This window comes from Agelaius phoeniceus, chromosome 19 (assembly GCF_051311805.1).
Source record: "Agelaius phoeniceus isolate bAgePho1 chromosome 19, bAgePho1.hap1, whole genome shotgun sequence".
NCBI lineage: Eukaryota > Metazoa > Chordata > Aves > Passeriformes > Icteridae > Agelaius > Agelaius phoeniceus.
This window is the reverse complement of record NC_135283.1, coordinates 2872363-2899371: the sequence shown is the minus strand read 5'-3', so window position 1 is coordinate 2899371 and position 27009 is coordinate 2872363. Positions and strand designations below refer to the sequence as shown.

The following is a 27009-nucleotide window of genomic DNA, read 5'->3' as shown; positions in this document are numbered from 1 at the left end:
TTAAATAGACAAAGAATGGTCCTACATAGCTATAAACATATAAATGGTAAAGATCCTGGAGTAATAACCACATCTGTATTGGTTACATTTCTATTTTAGTAATAGTTTATTTTTTCCTTTTGAAATCTACATTATTTACCTTAACAGTTATAAGCTGAAAGTGATCACAATTTTTATCTTAGAAAACTTTTGCTTGGAAAAGAAATATTGTATAATACAAGTTATATTTTGTATTGTTCCCTTCCAGAGTAATAGATGATTTCTAGGGCCCTGCACTGCTCTTGCCAAAGCAAAGAAATGCAATGTGTGAATAAAACAAGTTACATTGGTAACATATCTGTGACTATAAATACATCAGTGCTGCCCAGTTTCATTTAGGAAAATAATTATAATAGTTCATAATGATGGAAATTACAAAATGCCCTTTTCAAAATGTGAATTATTTCTCAGCAAAAAAGTTTCTGTAATTCTATAGTCTAATCATACTACAAAGTATCTAAATTCGAGATATTAAAATCAAGTTTTATTTTTTTTGGGAATATTTCCTGATCTCTTCAGGTCTTAACTTTGGTCTTAGATGCAAACAATAATGCTTCAGAATACCAGCACTTCCAAATAGCTTGAAAATATAAGCAACACTGATAGATTTCATTCAATGAAAATGACATTAACTGTCAACAATCCAAGTACTATGAATGAATCAGAATTCCTCTTCTTTATTAAACTCTCCTAATCACACAATTACTGCTTGTTAGGACAAGTTCCCTACACAGTCCTTCTGTCAACAACAAATAATCAGCTTCACCCACCTGAAAATTCAGATAAACTATTAGAACTAATAATGGGAAACCTGTATAAGTCCAGTCTTTGTCTCCATTCAAAGCATTTTCAAGCAGATGAAAAGCCCCAAGTGGACTCAACAAGACTGAACTGTGTTTTCATCTGCTCTCTTATCTCTGTAAGGCACACACATTTTGCCTAGGCACCACACCAACCATTCCCAGCTGAAAACATGATCCATTTGCATCTGACAACCTTTTAAAGTTGTCACAGGAACATCAGTGTCCTCAAACCCACCTCACCAGCAGGCAGAGGCAGCACTCCAGTCACGAGCCTGTGCCTGTGTCTGGAGACTCAGAAATCTCCAGCACCAACAAAACATCAGAGCCAGAGGTGGCTCCTCCATCCCTGGCTGTGTCCAAGGCCACCTGGATGGGGCTCTGAGCAGCCTGGCACAGTGGAAGGTGTCCCTGGATGGGGCTCTGAGCAGCCTGGCACAGTGGGAGGTGTCCCTGGATGGGCTCTGAGCAGCCTGGCACAGTGGAAGGTGTCCCTGGATGGGGCTCTGAGCAGCCTGGCACAGTGGATGGAAGGTGTCCCTGGATGGGGCTCTGAGCAGCCTGGCACAGTGGAAGGTGTCCCTGGATGGGCTCTGAGCAGCCTGGCACAGTGGATGGAAGGTGTCCCTGGATGGGGCTCTGAGCAGCCTGGCACAGTGGATGGAAGGTGTCCCTGGATGGGCTCTGAGCAGCCTGGCACAGTGGATGGAAGGTGTCCCTGGATGGGGCTCTGAGCAGCCTGGCACAGTGGAAGGTGTCCCTGGATGGGGCTCTGAGCAGCCTGGCACAGTGGGATGTGTCCCTGGATGGGCTCTGAGCAGCCTGGCACAGTGGATGGAAGGTGTCCCTGGATGGGCTCTGAGCAGCCTGGCACAGTGGATGGAAGGTGTCCCTGGATGGGGCTCTGAGCAGCCTGGCACAGTGGAAGGTGTCCCTGGATGGGGCTCTGAGCAGCCTGGCACAGTGGGATGTGTCCCTGGATGGGCTCTGAGCAGCCTGGCACAGTGGATGGAAGGTGTCCCTGGATGGGCTCTGAGCAGCCTGGCACAGTGGATGGAAGGTGTCCCTGGATGGGCTCTGAGCAGCCTGGGATGGTGGAAGGTGTCCCTGGATGGGCTCTGAGCAGCCTGGCACAGTGGAAGGTGTCCCTGGATGGGCTCTGAGCAGCCTGGGATGGTGGAAGGTGTCCCTGGATGGGGCTCTGAGCAGCCTGGCACAGTGGAAGGAAGGTGTCCCTGGATGGGCTCTGAGCAGCCTGGCACAGTGGATGGAAGGTGTCCCTGGATGGGCTCTGAGCAGCCTGGCACAGTGGGATGTGTCCCTGGATGGGCTCTGAGCAGCCTGGCACAGTGGGATGTGTCCCTGGATGGGCTCTGAGCAGCCTGGCACAGTGGGATGTGTCCCTGGATGGGCTCTGAGCAGCCTGGCACAGTGGAAGGTGCCCCTGGATGGGCTCTGAGCAGCCTGGCACAGTGGAAGATGTCCCTGGATGGGCTCTGAGCAGCCTGGCACAGTGGATGGAAGGTGTCCCTGGATGGGGCTCTGAGCAGCCTGGGATGGTGGAAGGTGTCCCTGGATGGGCTCTGAGCAGCCTGGGATGGTGGAAGGTGCCCCTGGATGGGCTCTGAGCAGCCTGGCACAGTGGAAGGTGTCCCTGGATGGGCTCTGAGCAGCCTGGCACAGTGGATGGAAGGTGTCCCTGGATGGGCTCTGAGCAGCCTGGCACAGTGGGATGTGTCCCTGGATGGGGCTCTGAGCAGCCTGGCACAGTGGAAGGTGTCCCTGGATGGGGCTCTGAGCAGCCTGGCACAGTGGATGGAAGGTGTCCCTGGATGGGGCTCTGAGCAGCCTGGCACAGTGGAAGGTGTCCCTGGATGGGCTCTGAGCAGCCTGGCACAGTGGAAGGTGTCCCTGGATGGGCTCTGAGCAGCCTGGCACAGTGGATGGAAGGTGTCCCTGGATGGGCTCTGAGCAGCCTGGCACAGTGGAAGGTGTCCCTGGATGGGCTCTGAGCAGCCTGGCACAGTGGAAGGTGTCTCTACCCATGGAAGGGGGTGGAACTGGATGAGTTTTAAGACCCCTTACAGCCAAAACCATCCCAGGATTCGATGATTCTGCAGAAATTGTTCTGTACCCTTGACCATGGCAGTTTCCCACATTTTCTCCAGTTTCCCACATTTTCTCACAGGTGATTGACCTGGGACTCACACCCAAGTTCCTCACCTGGAGCTATGCATCTTGCCTTAATCCACCTTTAATTTTTGCTGCAATTGTGAACCCTGCACACCGAGGTGTTCTGCTTGTCCATCTCCCTGCCACAGTTTAGTGATGGAAATCAGACCAGGCTCCATCATTTTCCCCAATACAAAACTGAAGAAGTCAACTCAAATTAAAAATGCCATGCACAGAAATGCATTTCCAAGAGGCTAGCAGTGCTTTTTATAGAGGATTATGGAACAAGGCACCTCAAGCTGTGATGATATTAAAATAACAGCACAAGCTGTAGGAGAAGAGCTTTGCTGAAAATCTAACATAAGGGCAAATTCCCAAGATTAAAGGATTTAAACAATGAGCTGCCAAATGAGGCTTCTATGGGTACTTACAAGATGAATTACTATTTTAAAATCCATACAGAACTTTCTTGTGCTGCCCAGTGAAAGCCAATATGGCCATTTGTCCCATCACTCACTCTAACAGCCCAGTCAAACCATGTCCCACGAACAACTACAATATTTAATAGACCCCAAATGCAGAGGTGTCTCCTTCCTGTGGGAATGAGACATGAGAAGGACATTAGAATGTACAACTGCCAGATCCTCAAGGCCTGGCTTTGGATTCTACATAGCTACAATCACAGGAACGACAGTTGGAATATGTAAAACTGAGGAGAAAATAAATTTACTGGAACAACCCAAAGTTTCTGTAGCAGAATAAACATATCCAGTAATTCTGATGTTCTGCTGCCTGCACAACATAGCCAGAAGAAAAATTTAATTAGAGAGCTGTGAGAAAGTAAACAAGAGCCACATACCCACATAAGTGCTTTTGTCTTTTGCTCTACACACACAGCATTTAGGAGGAAAAGGCATTATTCTGCATATTGCCAAAAATATTACAAGAACCACTACCAGTAATTAGGGAGGTGACACACACAGTGTCAATGTCTAAACTTTCTATAATAGTAGTTCCTAACTGAAATTATTCTCTCCTGTCAGATTGAATGCCTCCAAATCATCACCTGCATTGCAACACTTCCTGCTATTTCTCTTCTACTTTCATCCTATTCTATCTGAAAGAGAACATTGTAAATACTTATTTCCCCAGTATTTACTGGGAAATTTTCCCAACTTCCCAGTAAATATACTCCATATATATATATATATATATATTTGCTGTGTACCTGAAATGACACAGTACACAAAAACATCTGGAAAACACCCAGTGCCTGCAGGTGCAGAACTGCATCAGCTGCCACCAGTTTGGATTTTTTTATCTTGACACTGGGCTCAGTACTACCCTGGATACAAGTAGAAATATAATTTGCTTTTGATTTTTGAAGAGCTCTAAGAAAGTTAGAAAAGCTCTCAGAAACTTCAGTGTGCACCTCTGACTTTTGTTAGAGCCTTTGAAGCTCTCAGCAATGTTTAATTGATTCATACATTTCCATCCAGTTCAGTAATTCAGAGGTTAAAGGGGAGAGACCAGAGGAAGGAGAGAGACTTCAGCACCTTCTTGTCAGTATTGAATTGTAAATAAAGGTTTAAGCCACTCAAAATTCTATCTTTTGTGCAGATTTCATAAAGTCTTCACAGATATCAATTAGTATTATTCAAGGACTACAGGTGTCTCAAATTCCTTAGATGCCCTGGTGATTTTAAAGTGCTTTTAAATGCATGTTTCTATAACCACTGTTATGCTTTCTAAACAAGCAAATTAAAATTCCATCGATTAGGAAGGCAGGGATTGGTTCCCTTCATTAGAGTTTGATCCCTTCCATTTTCTGAAAATCCATTTTGTTAGGTAGGATTAAGCTTCTATTGCATGAAATACTTCACTTTTTCTTTCTTCCCCCCAAATACTTCACTTTTTCTTTCTTCCCCCCAAATACTTACTTCAAATTACTCTACAATTTCCCCAAGAAGCTTCTCAAAAGTGGGTACTTTTGATTGAATCCAGGGGCATTGGTCTAATGGAGGGCACACTGAGCACACACATCTTCTACACCCCCTAACAAAACTAAAGGCAAATTACAATTTATTTTTACAATTTATTTTCTGAATTTATTTCTTTCTTACTGTGAAGAAATCACAGTAATCACTTGAATTTCCAGATGTAAGTACTGATTTCCTAACAAGGAGCAGTTAAATTCCCCTATGCCAAATAAGCATGAAGTAGGAATTGGTAGGAAATAAACAGAATAGATTAAAACTAATGTTAAGAGAATGTATTTGGATTATCTGTGCATAAATCAATTAAATGCCTAGAGGTATTTTAGTAACATGGAGGTGATAATTTTATTTGCAAGATAAACTGATAGTATGTATATTAAACTGGCTGCAATCTTTGCTACCAGTTAATAAAGATATTTGCCCTTTAAGAGGTGTTTTCTTCATATTTGCTTGTTCAAGAACAGAACCAAAACTCATGGGAAAATGCTTGCAAAATGCTTGCATTACAGCTAACATCAGCTAGGATCAGCTCAAACTGAGGAAAAGAAAAGGAAAAACACTTGTGGGGGTGATGCCTTTGAAGTTTTCCAATACAAATGTCAGGTAGGTTTCACTCAGAGTGCAAGAATAAAAATTCAATGTAAATTCAGACACATCCCCACAGCCAGCTCAAAGTGTCCCACATACCAGAGCAAAAGGGCTGAAAAGGTACAAAAAAAAAAGGTATCAAAAGGATGAAAGGTATGAAAAAAAATATCAGAGCAAAAGGGCTGGAAATGCTCTGTTAAATCCCTGCCTACCTCACCTCACTTGTGGAATCCCTCACATCCTCCTGTGGCTAAAACTCAAGGTGGGCATTTGCCCCAGCCCTGGATTCTGCCTTGTGCTCTTTGTTTCTCTGTGAAAGGGATGCTTGTGTCTTGCTGGAAGCCTTTAGAGAAATGGGATTGTGAAAGTGAAGCCACACAAACAGTTGGCATTGCAGAGAAATCTGTCCCCTAAGCAGCAGCAAAGAAACACAACATGCTCTGCCCACCTACAAATCACATACTGTATGTTTTATATATTATATGATATTTAGAAAAGACATTAAAAACCATTATCAGTTCCTGTGAAAGACTGGCTGTACAGGAACCACTCCCCTGTGCTCTCCTGAAATATATACACAATTCCCAGTCATTTTTTGTCTGGTACTTTACTGTATAAACAGCCTGTTAGAAAAGTCACCATCACCAGCAATCCTCCCCCCCAGCTAAACCTCTCTTCTGTCCTTTTAAACAGGAAGTTGAAACATATAGGTTATCTTTTTTTCTTTTTAAATATAGATACTAGCTTGGTTTAAACTTTTTTGTTTTTAAATATGACTTTTAAGTCTTCCTCTGAACATACTGCAAACACCAAGATCACCGTTCACCTAACTACTGCACCTCACACCATTAATACAATGCTAAAACAAAAGCAGAACTTTATATTCATATATTATTATATGAATATAATATCTTCTTTATATTCATATATTATTATATGAATATAATCTAATATATCATAATATTATGAATATTATATTCATATATTCATGAATCAAGATTTAATCTCCTTCCATTTTGCTTTCAAATAATGTGCATATACAATACATCAGATAAGCTGCAATGGTCAAGTGTAATTTTAAGAACAAATTTGCTTTATTCTGGTTCTTGATGTATATCTAGGGTGATTTTAAGAACTGGAAAGCACTGTGTTAGAGGGTGAGAGTGACAGGACTTGGTGACATTAGACAGAGAGGCAAGGAAGGGGTGCTGATCACTTTGACTACTCACCAAGGCAAAGCAGAGTGAAATTTGGATGAATAACTAACTCCTGTCAGGCTGAGTTGATTGAAAGTGCTGCACCAAGAGCTGGGCAGCACTGACCCACAGACAGAAAGGGAAGAGCAGCCCCATGTCCCCATCCCCAGCACCCCTTCCTGGCCCCAAATGCCCAGCCCTCCCTGGTACTGCTTTAGGCTCCCCTGCAGCTCCAACTGGACTGACTCCGTTTGCTAAGCTGGCAGAAAGGGACAGAGAAAAAAGGGAAGTGAGAGGAGGAGGATCTTGGCTGGATGGTTTGGTGGCAGCAGGCCATGGGATCAGCTCTGCTGGCTTCTGGGGCTGCTCCTCAATGGGAAGCTCTGCAGGGCTGCACCTGAGGCCCTGAGAAGGATTTGCTGCTCTTCCCCTCCTGGTCACACATTCACCTCGACTTCCCTTCTTAAAGCCCTGCTGTTTGAATCCTCAGCAGTTCAGTTCAGCTTGTTAGCAAAGCAAAAACAAACAAACAAACAAAAAAACAACAAAAAAAACCCATTTATTTTTATCTCTTTATCTCCTACCAGCCCAGGAAGATCAACCAGCTCCTTCAGGAGAAGACAAACAATAGAAATAGCTCGAGGGAGGGTGCTGGGCTCCTGCTGGAAGTCAAGTTTTGGATGAGAGTGAGTTCTTAGACAAGCTCAGCAGCTCTTCAGGAACCTTTGGCTGCAACCCTGCAACAATTTCATGAACACCTGCCTGGTTTCTGCCTCCTCCCACCTCTGTGCTGCTCCTCCACACCTTGCCATTAAACAAACAGGAAAACCTTTGTCTCTTTTCTTTGTGAAGAGCTGAACTGGCTCATCAAGAAGTCAGCTAAAGCCTTGCAGCAGCAAGGAAATGGGTGGGATCATGAAAAAAGGAGAGAGAGGGGGTAGAAGCTTTGTAAACTAAAATATCAAAAGAATTACAGCTTAAAAATGCAGTTGAGTGCATTTAAATACAGGAACAAAGACCTTACAGAATTCAATCTGAAATAGGTGTTTACTCTAAGACAAACTTTATGATGAATGATGCTTCATTACAAAATAAGAACATCACTGCTGCCTTGTTTAGACCAATTAAGAGCAGAAAATGAAAGAAGGAAATGTAATCTCACCCTGAGAAATGTATGTGATAAATCTTCAGAAAATACTAAGCCACTGTACATAGGAAAAGTACAGTCTGTGCTTCCAGGGCATTTCCCAAGATAAATTTCCCTCATGAATGAGGTCATGAACACACACAAGTTTGCTTTACAATTGTATGAACATAAATGAACACACACAAGTTTGCTTTACAATTGTATGAACATAAAAGGTAGAATGCAATGTTTTCTGTCTGCTACTTCCAGTATCGCTACTAACTAGAAATGTCCTATGCATTCACCTTTCTAATTTTCACAGTTTTTTCTAGATGTATTTTGTAGGTAATGCAAATTATCTGCAACACAGCCTTAAAGGTGGTAATGAAACACAACCTGTGGCCATGCTGTGCCCTTTTCTGTGCAGCACACCCCGGGGTAACAGCTCCTAAACGTTCTGCTAACATCAGATATCCCCTGCTGTCAGCCACGAGTCCTGACAAGGTGCCTTCCACAGCAAGGACAGCTCTCAGCAGCTCCCTACAAACACAGTTCTACATAATAACATGAAAAAATGCAGGACAGTAAAGCTGCACTTGGTTCATCTGTAAACAGTACATGATTACTGATCACATGGGTGTTCCTGCAGATTTCCAACCACAGCTGGATGCTGGTGCTCAAAGTCAAGTCAGGCTAATCTGGATATTATATATTACCTCAGCCCAGATCATATTTTACTTTTAATCCCACATATAAAATACTCCAAGTGAGTAAAGTGGAGGTTATCATTCTAACCCAACTTTGCTTTTGCTGCAGATCTCATCATTGCCTTCATTTCCCCTGAAATCAAGGAGACAGGACTTCTCTGCTTGGTGAGAAATAGAAATTTGGAAATGCTGCAATCCTGAATCCTGGTGGGATGCCAGAAACAAATTCTTAATCTGCTTCATCATTATTACCATGGCCAGAAGGTGGCCAACATTTACCACTGATAATCTCCTTCATATCTTGGGGTTTATTCTTCTGTTTTTGTTTTTTTTTTTGAGACACAGAACAATAAGGCTGACCACTTGCTTTACCAGAAAAAGAAACCCTAAAAACTCCCCACTTCCCTCTGGCATTCAAATTCACCACATCTATAGATTTGTTTAAAGTTTATGCAGCTGACCAAATTCAGGACAAACATTACTACACAAAAAAATGCTGACACATGGACTAAACCTTGGAGCTGATCTTATGTGCATAATAATGAACTCTCTGATGGAGTTTTCAACTTGGAAGACCTGATGTGTCTTCTATTTTAGACTCCTTTCAACAACTAAGGACCTCATTCATGAGGGAAATTTATCTTGGGAAATGCCCTGGAAGCACAGACTGTACTTTTCCTATGTACAGTGGCTTAGTATTTTCTGAAGATTTATCACATACATTTCTCAGGGTGAGATTACATTTCCTTCTTTCCAAAACTGGTTGTACTAAACATAGAATGAAGCACCTTTACTAAAAAATAGAGGATTTTTTTCTCAATCCTTCTCTTCTGAATAGTCTTACCTATTATATAAACCTTGTAATTAAGGGATTTAGGCTCCATCATTTTATCCTTGTTTTTTATTGTCCTGTGTTTATTCATTGTTACAGCAGCAGCTGAGAGAAACATTTGGAAAGATCTCACAAGGAAAAGTTCTTTTTGGCTTTTCACACTGTCAGTGTCCAGCCAGCTCCTGTATAATCACACAATAGTGAGTGAATTAGGAGTGTGGGTTTTAATTTATCACAAGATTTCTCTTTTAGTTGGTTTGTTGGGGTGGGTTTGTTTTTTGTTGTTTTTTTTTTTGGCAACGCAGATCTACAATCCAAAACCCACATCCAAAGTGTAGATGGCACTGGATTCTGCTTTCAGTTCATTCTTTACTTTGGCCATGATATGAAACATAAATCAACCCCCCAGTGGAATGTAGCTGAGGTTTGCTAATGCTTCTGTGACACTGCCAGGCAGGGATCTGCATGAGAAAGCCAAAGAACAAGGATCTAGAGAGGATATAGACACAGGGGAATAGTTATATCATTAGTAAAATTGTTGACAAATTGATCATGTTAGTCCCTCCTCTTTATGCCATACATAAAAATTAAAGAAAAATTAAAGAAAATAAATTTTTTCTTATATAATATTTATATTATATGACATATATATATAATATATAACATATAATGTATATAATGGATTATAGACATTATATATAATATTATATATAATTATTTATAGAACAATTAAATTAAAATTTAAAAAAAAAGATAAGAACAAAGGAAAGAATTTGCAGGGCATTAGAGGGAGAATAAACAGAGGGAAAACACTACAGACTTCTCAGGGTACTGTGACAACTGCTCTCACCAAAATATCTGCTTCAATAAGACTCCTAGAAATGGCACATTTTAACCCAGTCTTCAAAGAGCAGACACAAACCACACAGAACAAGCTGGGATTCATCCATAATTCCCCACCATGAAGACAGAGAAATACATAAATCTCATCTCATTATGGCTCAAAGGTATCAGACATGACAGAAAAGCCCAGTGACAAAAAGAGAAGCCCATCTCCCTGTGGCTACCTCATCTTGCACTCAGCCTCTCACTCAATTCTTCTGGAAATACACATTGTGGGCTTCTATAAACATAATTTTCATTTTCTTTTCAGGGAGTTTTCTATCATCAGTCCTTATTAGTGTGTGCCTAACTATGTCAACTCCACAGAAAATTCCAGCCTTCTCTCCAAACATCCCTCAGCTTCTTTCTCAAAGGCCTAGGAGGAAACAGAAGCAAACACAATATAAAAGCACTGGAGCATATGTCTATACACTTTCCACCATCAAAATAGAAAAATCACTGACCCAGAAATACCCTGAACTGTGGAAGGTTCTCTAAAGACCCCAAGCAACCAACAGAAACGATTTTGGCTCTATACAAATCAGAATAATATTTTTCTTTATCTTTTTTTCTTCCTCAGACAAGTGCAATGGTAACCTCTCACTGCATGTGATGAGGAGGCTGGAAGGAAGATCAGAGCACCCAGAGACTGTGAAAAAACAGATTCAGACTTCCATGAAAGTAGGACTCCAAGCTGTAAGCAAAAAGGATTGGCTTTAGTGTGTGCCTTGATGAAAAACCTAAAACCTCTGCTGAGTGTGGGATCCAGCTGAGCAAAGGGGAACAGGACTTGTTCTCCAGAGCACAGGCTGGAGTGCAAAGGAGCAACAGAGGGAATTCTGCCCCAGCAGCAGGTGATGGGGCTGCTTTGCTGTTCTAGCAAGAAAAAGTAGCTTTTAATGTTCCCTGCTCTATGCTGGATTTGTTGGACTCCCACTTACGAAGCACACAACTCTTTGCAGCACAGCCTCTGTGTTTCTCCATCTACTTCCACAACGCTGATGGGGTTTTTGTAGGGTTTTCATCTCATTAAATAACCCAAAAAGTGATGCTTTGATTATTTCAGAACACAACACCAGGAGAATAAGCACTTCCAGCTGCTGTCATGTAATGACCACCTTAAAGTGCAGCACGGCTTCTCTCAAATTCCCTCAAACAACTGTTTACAATTGCTGCATCTGAGTAGCATTATGCATTTCCTTTGATTCTGATGCACAAAAGGAACTGCTTGAGACCCAATCCTGTAGTGGATCAAGGAAAGGCAAACAAAGCAAGTCCATCTCTCTTTAAATGAATCAGAGAATATCCAGAGTTGGAAGAGACACAGGAGAATCAGCGAGTCCAAATCCTTACCTTGGAGTACAGTCTGTTCAAATCAAGAATAAATCAGCATCCACTAAGACAGCGCTTCCTGAAATCTCTAGCATACAAAATGCTTGGTAATATTATAAATAATATAATAAAATACTTGTTAATATTGCTACAACTGTCTTGCCAGCAAAAAAAAAAGTCAAATAAACCCTGAATCTATTGGTTTCTAATAATAATCTTATGTGTTCTGTGTAAATATACTAGCTAGTAAAATGCATTCCTTAAAGTACAAAAATCTCCACTTCTTCCATGATATCAGTCAGATTGATTCTGCAATAAGAATAGAGACACTAATTTGGACCTGAATAGGAGCTGAAAAAGTAGGCAAAGCACTGAATAATCTTGTTTTGATACATTTGCATTCATGAAAAACACCACTGAGACTCAGAAAACTTGGATTCATATTTTTTACAAAATTGAAAAAAATGTTTCTTTGTTTAGTGTCAATAATAATTTCATAACAACATTGCATACACAGAATTCCAAGGTGCCTTTGGAGACAGAGTGCCCCAGTGGCAGTGAGTGAGTGAGGATTTCAGAGCCAGCCCCTTTGATCCACACATGTCAGCAGCTCCCACCCAAACACACTCATTCAGTTTTCATGCCTCAGCTCCCAGGGGACAGAAAAGCAGTTTGAGTGTCAGAGCAGGAAAAGAACCCAGAAGCAGTTACACAGTTTGTTAGTTCCAACCTTAACCTGCATTTTTCATCAATAAATCATAAAATTTTCATCAGTGGGGTTTTACCATTACAACCAATGTCTGAGTGCTAGTACTGCACTTTTAATATCTCACCAAGTTCATGAATAAACCACTAAAAGCAACTCAAGATGTTGGTTTTCCTAGTTTTTACAGAGATGGGGTAATTGAGAGATGTTCTACAAGATTTTATTCCATTATTAGTCTTGATGAATAGTAAGACATGAGAGATGTAAAACTTAATGCTATTCCATCAGAATATTCATGTTTTTCTTGGTTACAATACTTTATAAATGTTTTTTATCCTATTAGCTTTTGCCACACAGTGCTGTTATTACTTCTAACATTAATCACCTATACTTTTTCCTCATGCAGTCTTGTTATAATACATCTTTCATAGTTCTGATTCTCTAAAACATCTGTTCTTTTTTAAGGCTATATTTTGAAACTCATTGAAGCTTATTTCTATATTCTCTCAACAATATCACCTCTATTCCATGGCCTTCCTAAGTCAGCACACCTTATCTCAGTGTTTGCATACAGATGTACAAAACCATGTGAACTCCCTGTTAAGTCTTAAGAATTCTTTACAAATCCATTTCTCTCATCAAGAGACTGGAAAAGATTTGGCAATTTCCATTTCCAAGGTAGACAAACCAGTATTGTTAATTTTGCCTTCTCCCCTCAGCCTCAGTCACATCAATCACCTTTTCTGAACTCTTCTTGTTTCAGTCTCTTCCCTCCAATATCTCTCAGGACAACTTCAATATCCCCAGTGAGCTTCCCAATCCTTTTTTTTTCCTATGGATTCTCTGAAAACCAACCCACATGCATCACATTTCTCATCCCATTCCTGGCCTCTGGCAGCCTCACTCTGTTGGACAGAGCAAACCATTCCATTAAATTTGGGATATGCTCCAAAGGTTCACAGCAAGCACCCAGGAATGCTCTGTGTGTGTGTCTGGAGAGCACTTGTGCATCAGGGCTCAGAAATTCCATGCTGAGTTCAGCAAAAAGACTGCTGGACCTTGCAACAGCATAAAGAAGCTGTCAGGATGAGAGAGGGAAAGCCATTCATGCTTGGGGAAGTATTTAGGTTTAAAACTATTCATTTCTGATGGAAAACAATCAAAGGCCAAGGAAAAAGAGGCATTTTGTTGTCTAACTGCATTCCAAAATATGCCTTTATTGATGGAACAGAGAATTCTGGGAGGGAGTGTGGCTGATGGAGAGAAGTGGATGAACACAGGGGATACAAAAATTCATCTGCCAAAGGAGGAAAAGCCATGGAGCAAATGGACTGAGAATGGCAAAGAGGCAGCAGCAGAGGCCAAGAAAAGACAAAAATGATGGGACCCAAGGACCCAGAGCCCCATGGCACTGGGCAGGCACAGGCAGGGTATTCCTGGTATTCCTGAGCTGTTTGTGTTGCTGGGTGTGAAGGTCAGGCACTTACAGGCATTTAATGCCAAGGGACATGAACAAAGCCAAAACAAGATCTGACTTCTAAACTGACACTTTGTTTTTACTGACTTCTAATGAGATATATTTTGAAGGGCTTTAAGAGGGACAGGCAGCCAGAGGAATTCTTTATTAACCTAAGGGTAAGATAACCCTTCTTTATTAATTTAAGGGTAGATAAGTGCAATTAGCAGTGGAGAGAAAGGGTTAAACCAGGCAATTTTGTGCTAAGACAAACAAACAAACAGATCTTTCTTCAATTCAGGCTTAAAGGTTCTTATTTCTTCCAGAACTGATGATTCACAGATGTTTGGCATCTGCTGCACTTCTACCTAGAGAATGTGTTCTCTTTGTCATTAGACATCTCCCAGCACATGGATGGAGAACTCTCATCCCCTCCACTGCAGCCTGGATGTTATTGAATATTCCTTACACAGTTCTGATGGTGGAAATCAAGAACCAGGCACCTACTATGAAATATGAAAGTAGGATCTGCTTATCTACACTCAAGAAATGACATTTTTTTGCTTAGTATGGGTATTTAATTTGTGAAAAAATCTAAAAGCATCACCCTTCAATTTAAAGCAAGATTTTTATTATGCTCATTGTTAGTGAAAATATTTTAAAACTCCAACCTGGCAGTTAGAAAGGGCAAAATGTGTCTGTTCCTCCTACCTATGATCAGGAAAGTCTCTTGTTTACTGAATTATTCAGAAAATGTCACTGAGCTGCAACATTTTACCAGTGCAAGATGAGCTAAACTTTTGGTCATTTTGTTCCAAAATGCAGAAGTTTTTGACCACATGAAACTAATTTTACATATGCCACTGATTCAAAACAAATTTTAAAAAGTTATGTGTTACTTTTGGCATCAAATTATTCTACAGAATCACAGGGATGAAATAACTCTGTTAAAACAGCTGTGCAAAGTACTCAAATGGTCTTGCTTTCTTCCTTTCCAATAAACCTCCAGCCTGCTTGGAAAGTCCTGTTTTTCCAGACTTCAGTTTGGGAAGCTTATTTGGTAATCAGTCATTTTTCACAGGCACATGCTCTCTTATTTTCTAGCAGCTGTGTACATACAAATTTCCATAAAAACCAACACTTAAAAGATCAAATTTTAAGGCTTGAAACCTGGTAAAGGAGGAAAGAATAACAGCAGAGCACAGGAGTAGTTGTCAAGACAAATTACAAATAGAAAATATGAAAGCAACATTTACCTATTTTCTCTTCAAAAACAAACAAAACAACAAAAAAAATCGTTAAATTTTCATGCTAATAAAAGCACATCTAACAGGAGTGTGTTTGAAATGAATTTGTGCCATCCCTGTGACAATGCCCAAATACATTAAGAAGAAGCACTTTTCCTAAATGCAATATTTACAAATTCATTACCAGCAACAAATGTAAAGTTGATGCCCAAAGTTAAACCAGCTGGTGTGTAAACCACTATAAATGGCACAAGATTTGCATACACAGCCTATATGGGGACACATAAAATCCAGAGCCCTCTTTATTAGTAAATTCCTGACAATGAGAAGCCCTGAAAAAACATCAAATATTTAACAGCACTTAATGCCAGTACAAACACACATCTGCCCAATAGGGCATGGCAAGACAATTCCTTGGCAAAGCAGCTCAAATTCAGAGAGGCAGAGTTAAAACACATTTTAAAAGGTAATTCTGAAAACCATGCCTGAATAAGGCTCTGGTTTTTGTAAAAGGTAGAAAAGTTACTTCTCTTTGCCAGTTGCTCACACATGGTTATGGATAGTCACAGATTTGAGTCCAAATAACATATTTTTGCTTTAAAAAAGGGTTTGACAGAAGTTAAAAAAGCCAAACCCTGTTATTTATATTATCATTAAAAACAGACAGTAAAATTTTTGGTTTGCTGATGGTGGTGACATTTCTACATTCTACAATCCCCAAAGTTGCCAGGAAAAAAATTAACCAAATATATCAAATCCCAAATGGAAATTCAAACAACTTTCAGAATATGTGAAGCAATAGCTTCACAGCTTGGTTTCAGAAAGAAGTTTATTTCCTTGTAAAATGTATTAGTTGTGTTTATGGAGCTCTCTGGTAAGAGGTCAGAACAGATTCCACTTCAGGCTATTCTTCTAAAGTTCTGCAGACAGCAACAATGAGTCCAGTGTCACAGGGAGGGGACACAACATCAGGCTCCTTCCTGCAAAACTCTTCAGCTTGAATTCCATGTAATTTTGGAAAGATTCTGACTTGGCCAGCCAATATTTGGCTATTGATCCACGATCAGAATGAAACAATGAAGAGTTTTCAGGGAAATAAATTCCTTGGCATGACCCATTCTGGGTATGTGGTCTGACACAGGTAGCTTTAGGGTTTTACAGCAACTGTTAATTGGCAATCCTTAATTTTCCTGCCTTTAGGGGGGCCAGGGTGTCAGTGCCCTGTCTGGGGCTGCTCCAAGAGTTCTCCTTCACCAGAACTTCCATCCTGGATGCATTGGCATCTTTCACACTAAAACTTTCTATCTATGAGCATTGCTTATGTATTATTCCTACCAAATTAGCACAAGCCCTGCCACAGCAGTGGCAGTTTGCCATCAAGGCTGAAGCTGTGTTATAATTTTCACTGAAGAGAAAGTTGAATTGAGTTCTATGTCTGGCTGCTTGCACCTGGTATCCTGCTATAAAAGGAGATTTTGGACTTCACCTCTCCTCAATACAGAACTTGAAACTAAAGTATCAGAGAACACATGCTTGCTACTGAGGCATGTAATTTCTTCCTTCCTCTTTATTCTAAAATTATTCACGTTACCTACTTGATGAAAAAAAAAAAAAGAAGCCCAAGCAACCCAAGCTTTGAGTGAGATTCTTATCACAGGGACCCAGTTCTCAGGCAGCAGGGAAATGCATGCTCTCCTGTCAGACAGAAAATAATTTCTTGTTCCTGAATAACAAAACATGTATTTACTACAGATACTGTTTCAGCCATTTAAGAAATATTTTTATGCTTTGCTTTTGTCATTTTATCAATGCTCTATTTGTGTTCAATGGCATCCTGCATTGTGCAGAGCAGCAGGATGACAGACCCAATCACTGCAACTTGACATTAACGTGCTCACATTCCATGCCTGTAAAAGCCATGAAAGAGTGAATTTACTATATGGCAGAGCACCAGAAATTTGTTTGGTTTGTTTGTTTCAAATTCTACAAACCATCTCTCTGATCCTGAATAGCAACCAGGTCCACAAAGTTTCTTCTCCTTCCACTAAGCTGGTTTTGTTCATTCTCCTCTGACCATGGCCTCCCAAAGGCCCAGGGATGATTTCTCCATCACTGCCTGCACCTGCCAAACTAGAAGATCAGAAGTACTTTGCAGACAAAAATGTTTCCCATTTTCCATCACTAATATATGATTATTTATACAGCTCTAGCAGCAAGGAGGAAAATGGGAATTCATTGAATATGACACCAAAACCAGCATTACTTCAACAAGCCCATTCAGTAAAGAGACAAAATGAGCTACAGTAAAAATTCCTTTAACTGCTGGGAAATTCCTATTTACATAAGCATGCCAAGTAGTGCTGACAACAGCAGAGGTGCCCCAGATTACCTGCAACCATCAGAATTTTACAGAAAATGGCTCTGAAGGCAAAAGGATAACACTTCATCAAGTTTAATTTGCAGGAAATTGCTTCCATGTAAGTTACTGTGTAAAAATACATTCAAATTTGGGAGGGACTGTGTTTTAAATATGGTTCAAGCTGAAGGGATTAAAATGTGACATGACACAGTGGCAATTACTGCAGTAAATGAAAGGGTCAGCTGTTCTGTGCTTTCTGAAAGGAGGAGGCAAACATCTAGCGAAGAAACAAAATCCATAAAAAGTTTTCAAGCTGTAATTTTGTATCAATGGACATAGATCTCTCAGAGCAGAACACTAAGCCTTCTAGCACCATTATTCTTTCAGCCCAGGGACAGAACCAAGGCCAACAAAAGTGACTTTGTACACTTGGACTGGGCTGCAGCCCCCAGGACCTGCTCGCGCTGACAGGAAATCGCCGCAGCCTCGAGCCTTCATCTGCCCACGTGAAGCACAGACCACAGACCAGCCTCTGTTCTCTCCTAATTGTCAACATCTGCTCTGCACAGCTATGAATAATTGTATGACACACACAAAAAAATCTCTCCTACTGACTCCAAAGGCTGTTTGGTTTGTGTTTTTCTTTTTTTTTTTTCTTTTTGAAGTTTGGCTCCTAGGTTAAGATTTGCATTCTTCTGAAAGATGCCACTGAAATGGAATTCAGGGTGAGCAGGGAAAGATGATGGTGCTGGTTATTCCTTTCTAAAGTCAGGTGCCCAAATAAATGGCAGCTGAGATAAAACATTATTTTCAATATTGGAGAGAAATGGAGCACCAGCCCACTGGTGGAGGTAGAGGTGAGAGGTAGCTGTGATCCCTCTGACTGCTTGACTCATGCCAAGTACAACAAACCTCAAATATCCCAGCCCTAAAAAAGTGAGGATGCAGATGTGCCAATGGACACATTCAGCATGACTTGAGTTTCAGTTCAGAGAAGAAACACATTTGAGGACAGCTCAGCAGCACTGCCACTTGAAACCTCCACTTTCCTGCTCTTTCAAGTGAGCCACCAGGGCTTCTAAGACTGTCAAACATTTGAATGCAGCAGTTTCTAATCTATTCTCATTTCACAATCACAGATTTATTTCTTTATTTATTTATAGTAGAAGAGTGCCAGTATGAAAGCTATGGCTAAAACTCCAGGGACATGGCCATGCTACAATTTTAGATGGTCACTAGGCTAAAAAGGGAGAGGAGAAAGGAAAAAGGCAGATGCACATCATCCTGTCTGCAGCCCTCATTAGCAGTGGGGCTCTCCATGAGCAGGAGAAGCAGAAGAATGGAAGGAGAAATCATTAAAGAACAAATCACAAGGGCAGTCAGTCCTTGCCAGTGTAATTCTCAAACTCTTTTCCAGGGCCGGAACACAACGTGATTGGGTTTTCTCAACTGACTCCAGCACAAAGCAGAGGTTGACTGTTGGCTGCACTTAGGACAACACTAGGAAAAAAAAAATCTTTTCTCCTTCAGCTGAAATACTCAGGAAATGCACAGAAGGAACAAAACACTGAGAACATAATGCTAAACATGCCTCTTTTAGTGTCTACACTAAAATGACTCCTTTATCTCTCCTTCTGGCTTCTATGATAAGAGAGCTGAGATTTCCCTGCAGTTTCCCTGCTGTAAATGCTGTGACAGTTCATTTGCTTCTTGCTAGTCTGGGCTCAGGATCACCTTGCTGGCCTGGCAGAGCTCCAAGTGAAGTGTGTAAAAGTGTGGGAGCACGTGGACAGTCTGGTTTCTCTCAGAAACATTAAAACCCTTTTAAATGCAATTGCCAGCCTGGTGACCAATTTACCTCCTTCCTCTGAGGCTTGACTGAGAGAGAGGACTTCATCAACACACAACTGCTTTCTCCAGTATTTTACAGTCAGAGTATTAAGATGACTATTCCTCTGCTACTTTCTTATGGGTTGTTACATTTCAATTTCTTCATTAAAAACTACTAAGCAATCTGCTCCTTGCAAAATGAATGGACAATTAAGGATGTGGTCAACTTGTGGCTCTTTTGTGAAGCATCAGGGGAAGACAAAATTATATGGGGGAAGAGATGAAACCAAGAATGAAGTGAGAAAGTGAAAGCTGTTGAGTGCTGTAACAGCCAGAACAACCAATTCCAAAAGTTGCAATGGAAGAACATGGCAAAAATGAAACAAAACAACAAAACGTACCAAAGAAAATACAGAATATATGAGTAGAGAGTGTAAGATCTGCCCATACAATCCCCAAGTCCCCAAAATTACAGTGTCAAACCAATGGGTTTCAGAAAAATAAAAGTCTGGAATGCATGCTCAAAATAAATTTCAATTGTCACTGAAACTATTAGGTAATAGTAAGTACAAACCTGGGCCCTGCTTTATTAGCTTTTAAAAGAGAACATGGCAAAGGGCCTTAAAAATGTGTACACTAGGTAAGATACAAATCAAACCAGAGGCAGAAGCATTTGTATAATATGTGCAGTCTGATGTAAAAAAAAATCAAAAAATGGCCAAAACCACCTCCCACCAAAAAAAAAGGAAAAAAAGCAAGCTTAATCTGCATTATTGACAGTACACCTATTTTGTCTTTTGTGTCTAAATAAATTCTCCAAAGCTATAAATATCAAAACATTATTTTAAGTACAGTTTGAGCTCTTCACTAGACAGCAAGCAGTTTCTGCCATTTATCTTTTCTACTTCATAAAATAATCATAACCCTGAGAATCATACATTCATGATTATATTTATTTCATTCTGACATTATTACAGTATAGGTATGCAAAGAATTATCCAAAGTAAATACAGACCTCTTGGCATTCTCTGGAATTATACACCTGAAAATAATAATTCTTTTTACTGTACAAACTTTCTGAACACCTATATTTTATGTTGACAGGCATGATTAAAATCCACTCCAGTAAACTCAACACCATAAATGAATGGTACCAAATTAGTCTAATAAAAAGAAGTCTAGTAAGATCTGCTTTTTCTGTTTCAGTAGCTCTGAAGAAATCAAAGTAGTTTGCAGTAACTCCTAAATCCTCCTACTCTGCTTACCTGCAGCATTTGCTTTTATCCATTCTCTGTATTCTTTGCATATACATTTGTAGCTCTGGAGCCTGTTATTGTGGCTAGCCCCAATATTGTTCCCTTCCCTGACAGGCAGAAAGACAAAATCCATTCCAGAGGCTCCAGCTGGGGGTCCAAGGCCCCTTTGCTCTCTTGAGCCAAGGCTGGAGCCAGCTCTTGGGGACACATTTTCATAAACAGAGTTTAGCTCCTATCTAAGTGGGGAGGATTCAGACAAGGGTTGAATTACCTCACCACCAATGTCTCTAATTGGGGATTTCTGTCAGTTATTTTTATTTGCTGAACTTAGCAAACTGTATTCACTCTGGGCAGGGGTAGGCATTTTCCAAATCTGCCCCTTGGAGGCCTCCACTAAAGACCAGCCTTTATTCTACCTCCTATACTGATATTTGCTGTTTCATTTTGAGGTTCTTTAAGGCATCAGTGGAACTGGATATGCTACTCACATTTAGGATGATGAAATTGCCATAAGTGCAGAGAAAATATCCATTTTTATGAAAAAGGACATGCTGTTCACAGCTACATTGATCCAAGCTAATGCACTGAAAAGCTCACTGTAATTTATTTGCACAATTTCAGCTCAAGAAATTGTAATCACAGTGCATTCAGCCAAGATTGTAAAAACAGAATAAAAATCCCATGTCCTGTTTGTCACACTTGTACTAAGGAAAAAAAATACATAAAAACTGAATTACATATTAAATCTGGATTCTTAAACTCCAAAGCTGTCAGATTGGACAATGAATCTGGCTTTTTTACAACACAGAAAGGAAAAATATAAATTCAAACACAACAGTATAACATATATTGTTAATACTTGTGAGAGGATATGGTGGATGTAAATATTTTAAAACTCAGCTTCCTTAAGCAGTTAAAAAATCAGAAAAGCAACAACCACCATGGAGATAAATGTCAACAGGGCAGGGTGAAGTCAGTATAAAAAATTATTAAGGAACAAAATCTTGAGTGTTACAGATCAAATAGAATGGCTTAGCTCCTGCTCATACACAATTTTTAAAACAGTGAAAAGCTGTTCAGTGTGCAGTTACCAAAGAGAAATATTTTTTCCTATGTATAAGGCTACAAAAGGGGGTTGCATTGCAGATAAAATATGTTTGAAATCCATAATTTTTATTACAGTAGAAGCCACAGTAAAAAGATTTCTCTTCTTTTTTGGAATCAGCACTTTGATTTTCAAATTCAAAGAAAGCAAATTACAGAAGTGAAGGGTGTATCAGCTCTGTGCTCCCACATATGGACAACCAACTGAAAAATAAACATCACTGAGTTGGAAATGTCTGTTTAGAATGGGCTTCTTGTTCTGAAAGGAAAAAAAAGTTAGGGCTACTTCAATATCCTGTCTATTACTTTAAGATAAAGACTGGATTTTGTCCCTCGAAAAGAGGTAAAAGTACAGTCCCTTAAACTATAAAAGGCAATGATATTGAAACTCAAAGTGAAGCTTAAGGGCTGTTTATTTGGAAGTCAGCACAAGCACATCAACAGGATAAATATGGCAGATCAAACAAGAGCTAAGTGGAGCACTCAGAAACTGGAAGTTATTAGTTAGTTCCACCCATCTCCTTAATGCAGCTCTAAATTAACAAATTGTCTTCAATTTATTTTAACATCTTGCCCTATTTTTCAAAGTAATTTTCAAGAGTATTGAGGAGACAGAAATGGCAATAGTAACTTGGAAGGTCAATTATGCTTTTCTGAAAATTCAGTCCTGGACAGTTTTCCTTTACACTTGGCATTACCTGTCCATCTCCTACATCCAATGTCTATAAAAATGGCATTTAGGATGCAAAACCTTATTGGTATCATTAATTATTAAAATTAATTAAATTATTAAAATTTAATTACTAAAACCACAAGAAAATATTATCAGCTGGAACAAATTATAGCTCACAGAGAAATAGCTGTTTCCTACCAGTCTCATTCCTATGTCCATCAAAGTCATATCAGGCTTTTTCTGCCATACAAGAATCCGTCATGCTGTAATGCTGCATTCATCAAGAGCATTTTGGAAGAAAATCAAATGCATTGTAATCACAAGTCCCTTTTATACTATATTACAATATTTCTGTTCCATTTTAACATTATCATGTATTATGAGCCACATTCCAGCCTTGTTTAATCATGCAAATTATCAGGCAAGATATGAAGAGGAAAAATAGGAGTTATTTAACACTCCTTCCCCTATGGGACACCTTTGAACTCATGCAAAACTGCACACACACAAAGCACAAGCTGTATACATTTCTGAATTCCAGCAAACCTGTTTCTAAGTTCAAAATATGTGACCCTGAGCTGCCTTTTCATAAAGCCTCACTGGGAAGTTCTAATTGTGCTTTGAGTTCACAGATGTGGCTAAGCCACTTCTCATTAAACTTTCTACAATTCCATGAACCCTTTGACATGTATTTTCACATGTAAATATAAACACTGTCAAGCTTGTGAAACTTTGGTTCATTCTCCTCCAGAGGAGAACAAGGATCAACCAACCACAAAAGGAAGCAGCCAGTTGGGTTTTTTTTTTAAATATGGTACAGGCTCAATCCCATCCAAATACCCATTCCAGATTACTGCTGGAATCTGCTGTAATAACCAGCAACTTTGGTTTTTTCACTCAGCAGAAAAACATCAGGGTTTCACTATTAATGCCACATTTTTAAATAATATGGGTCAAGGAAGAGGAAACAATGATCAAAAAAAATCCCAAGGAAGTGTTGAGTATCTCTTCATTGAAAGACAACAAACACAAGTGAGCCATTAATAGTGGCAAAGCTGGGGGAGGGAGGGAGGGGGAGGGCAGAGGGGATTTCAATCAGCCTTTTCATGTTTTATTCATTCTTAGGTAAGAAAGCCTTTCCCTCTGGCCAGTTTTTGCCTTTACTAACATAAGCAGACAACAGGCATTGCATACATCCACTGTCAGATTGCTGCCTTGATTATTATTTCAGTTGTGACACATGGACAGCCAACCCAAGCACTAATAAAGTGGAATTTTCTGTCTGCAGGTAGACAAAACAGCTGCTGTAAGCCACAGATATTCAATCTTTGGTCCACCTGGAAAATTCATCCTACTTGCAATCTACTCCTACCAGCTTTTGACCACTGAGAAGTTCCCTATTGAGCCAGATGATGAAAATGGAATATTGAATGCACTGAATTGATGGAAAGAAAAGGTCCAGCTGTGCTGTCAGGTCCTTCTTGCCTTTAAAACAAGCTGCACACTCTGACTTCACCACAATGCTGGAACTATTTCCAAATTGAGCATCTGTAGTAAATGCTGATTTGTAGCATGAATCTTTATCAAATATTAATTAAACCCTAATATAGGAAGACTTAGTAAGTAGAAAAGCACAGCTTTAAAAGCTGTCAGTGAAATGTAACAGGCATCTTTTAGAGCACAGAGATGTGTGTGCTATGAAATGTTAATTACTGCTCTTCTTTCAGGTGGTTGGCAGAGATTATTGCTAAGAACCACAAATGCAACAATTTCCAGATTTATCCAACACCAAGAGCTCCAAGATAACCTGCAGAGTCCAGCATGTATCATCAGGAAGTCATAGAGACACAGTCATCCAGGGTCACTGAGGCTTTCTCAGACACTTATTTATCTACATGAGTTATTTATCTCCAGTCCAGCCTTATCACCCACAGGCCCTTCCTTCTGGCAGGAGGCTCCTCAGGAGTCACTCTGAGTTTGCTGCCTGCTTCCTAAATCAAAAACCACGTGAAAGGGTGGAAATGTATTGCCTTTGAGGAGGAAAAATGGTGGGTGAGGTGGGATTGTGCTTCAGGCTGAACAGAACACTTCACAGGCTGAGAGACTAAACTAACCCGAAGGAGTGATTTAACAGATGTGGCCATGAACTCAGCTCTTTCACTTACAGTCCTTAAAAATGACTTGCATAAATATTTGTGCAATTAATCCAACCTTAAAACCATTCAGAACTTTTCACTTACACAGCCCAGTGTAAAAGTTTAAACATTTCCAGTGTAAAAGAAGGGCTGCACGATCAAACCTCGGGCACATTTACAAGCACAATTTGGACTCAGATATCCCACTGGATTAGTTTTAATCTACATTTTTTTCCACTTACTTCAACATCAAAACAGCCAGTTCTCTTAATTTGTTTGCTCATTTTCTTCCTGTACCTGTCACTGTGATCTGCACTTACTGAACAGTTACAATTATCCTTTTTTATTTGTTTTTTTTTTTACTCTTGGCCAAAAAGAGCAAGTCTTCCAGAACACATGTATTTAAGGTTTATAACAGTACACCCATAAAAGTGTGGTTTGCTCACCTGTCATTTATGCAGAAGATAACACTGAAGAAGCAAATATTGATCTTTTAAAAAGTAGCTTTTTCAACATCATGCTCTCTTTGTACTCTCTCACTCCCACCACACTCTCTGGGGTATATATTCTGAAATTTCATGCATACCATAAAGTATCTTTGGAATGTTACAGTATAATTGTTTAGAGAAACATTTAATGGATGAGTAAGCATCAAGAGGCCAGGGCTAAGGGAAAAGTTAAAATGCTGGCAGCATTTTGTATTGAAAGATCTTCTCAGCATGAGGACCGGGGATGGACATTTGATCCAAAAATCTGGTATTGACTCAAGCAAGAAAAACAAAACAAAACAAAACAAAACAAAACAAAAAACCCAGCATCCAGCCCAGAGGTGTCTGAAGGCACTTCCCAAAACATCTGCCTCCAACCACAGCTCCCAAACCTGGCTCTGGGCACTGCCCAGCAGAGCAATCCAGGGCCACAGGAAATTATTTGATCAATAACATAAACATTCTGATAAACAACATGATCTTGATCTTGACAATTGGCTCTTTCTCCTTTTGGAATTGGTCCCTTGGCTTCCCCATTCCCAGCACAAATAATCTGCATGTGCATGGTGTGGAAATGCAGCAGAAGTGACTGGAAAGAGCTGGGCATTGAGTACAGAGAGAGCTAAAAAAAAAAAGCTAAATGTGCTTTCACTACAGGAATCTGCTGCAGATTTATTTAATTTACAATGTGCTGTAAATTAAAACAAATTTTCCTCAATTCCCTGAAGGACTGCTCCTCTCAGAGGTTCTGCAAATCCATTAGCACAGGTCCATCATTATAGATTTTTTGGGGTTTATGTACTGAAGAGAGTTTAAAAAAACACATACACACAGAATAAAGCATATGATATGGATAGATGAGTGGGACCTTAGATAATTGATTCATACCCTGATTAAATTATTAGAGTACAACTGAAGTTTTACTTTTACTCCCAATTCCTCCTCTGTCCCACACCGTTTTAAATAAGAAAAAGCAAAATAATTATCCCCCTATGTGAACTTCTAATCAGAAGATTACAAAAGCAGAAGTGCCCCATGCTCACAGAAACCAAGCAGCTCTTTCAGCTCCAAAGCTGGAAAAGCCAAGGTGCCCCAGGCTCGTGTCACAGCTGAAGTTTGATAATTGGGCACCTAAAATCTCCCTCAAGGGGAGTCTGTAGTGTTTAACAACATGTGAATTGGAGCTGGTGCAGCAAAATTTCTCCAAAACTTCAGACACTCATGGAATTCTCAGAAATCTACTGTCTTTGAGGAACTTCTGCATTCTTTGAGGAACTTTCTGCATTCAACTCAGTGGAGAACAGGTAGCAGGATAAAATAAGAGGAACACACAAATAGTGTGAATCTATGAAGCTCATCTTGTTACACTCATTAAATATCACAAGTTCTGCTGGTTCCAAACACAATGTTTGATCCAAAACTGCTAATCTACCTGTAAATTGTGTGATTCTAAATTATATGAAAAAATAATGCATTTATTAAGGCTTTAAGAGGTATTAGTAGCATGCAAGATTGCAAGGGACTTCCCAGGTCATCATATTTGCATCCTACTATTGGAAACAAAATATTAAATAATCTCTTCCAGAACACATTGACCCCTATCTTATTTAAAATGAGGGTTTTGGTTTTGTTCTTGGGTTTGTTTATTTGTTGGGGTTTTTTTGCATAATCTCAAAATCAGAATATTTGTTTTAATTTTCCACTCAATTCATCAAAGACCAAGTGGCCATTTAGCTGAAACACTTCAGATTGTGTAGGACAAGCTTTTACATCCTCAAGCTTTTCTTTTTTTTCACCAGAACAGTGATCCAGATGCTGTCAGATAAATACACTGGTTTAAATCTCTGTTTTTTCTAATGCCACACTCACAGGCAAACCCAAATATTCCTTGGGTAACTTTTTCTGTAATTACTCTGCCTTGGTGAATTACAGGGAGCTGTAATACCACTGGTGATTTTAAAACAAGGTCTGTAGATTACTCCTTGTGTTACAATGACCATAGCAGGGTCTGTCAGTGTTTTTTTGGAGTTAGGGTATAATGGAGTTCATAATGAAGTCTAACAAATAAGGATATGTTAATCTTT

At 39.9% G+C, this 27009-nt stretch overlaps 1 protein-coding gene across 11 annotated transcripts in view; it reads right to left on the bottom strand.

Annotated features, from left to right (window-relative positions):
• The window catches only part of QTGAL (queuosine-tRNA galactosyltransferase), a 111496-nt gene that overhangs the window by 53172 nt on the left and 31315 nt on the right, over window positions 1-27009 (bottom strand). The gene's annotated exons all lie outside the window — the stretch shown is intronic.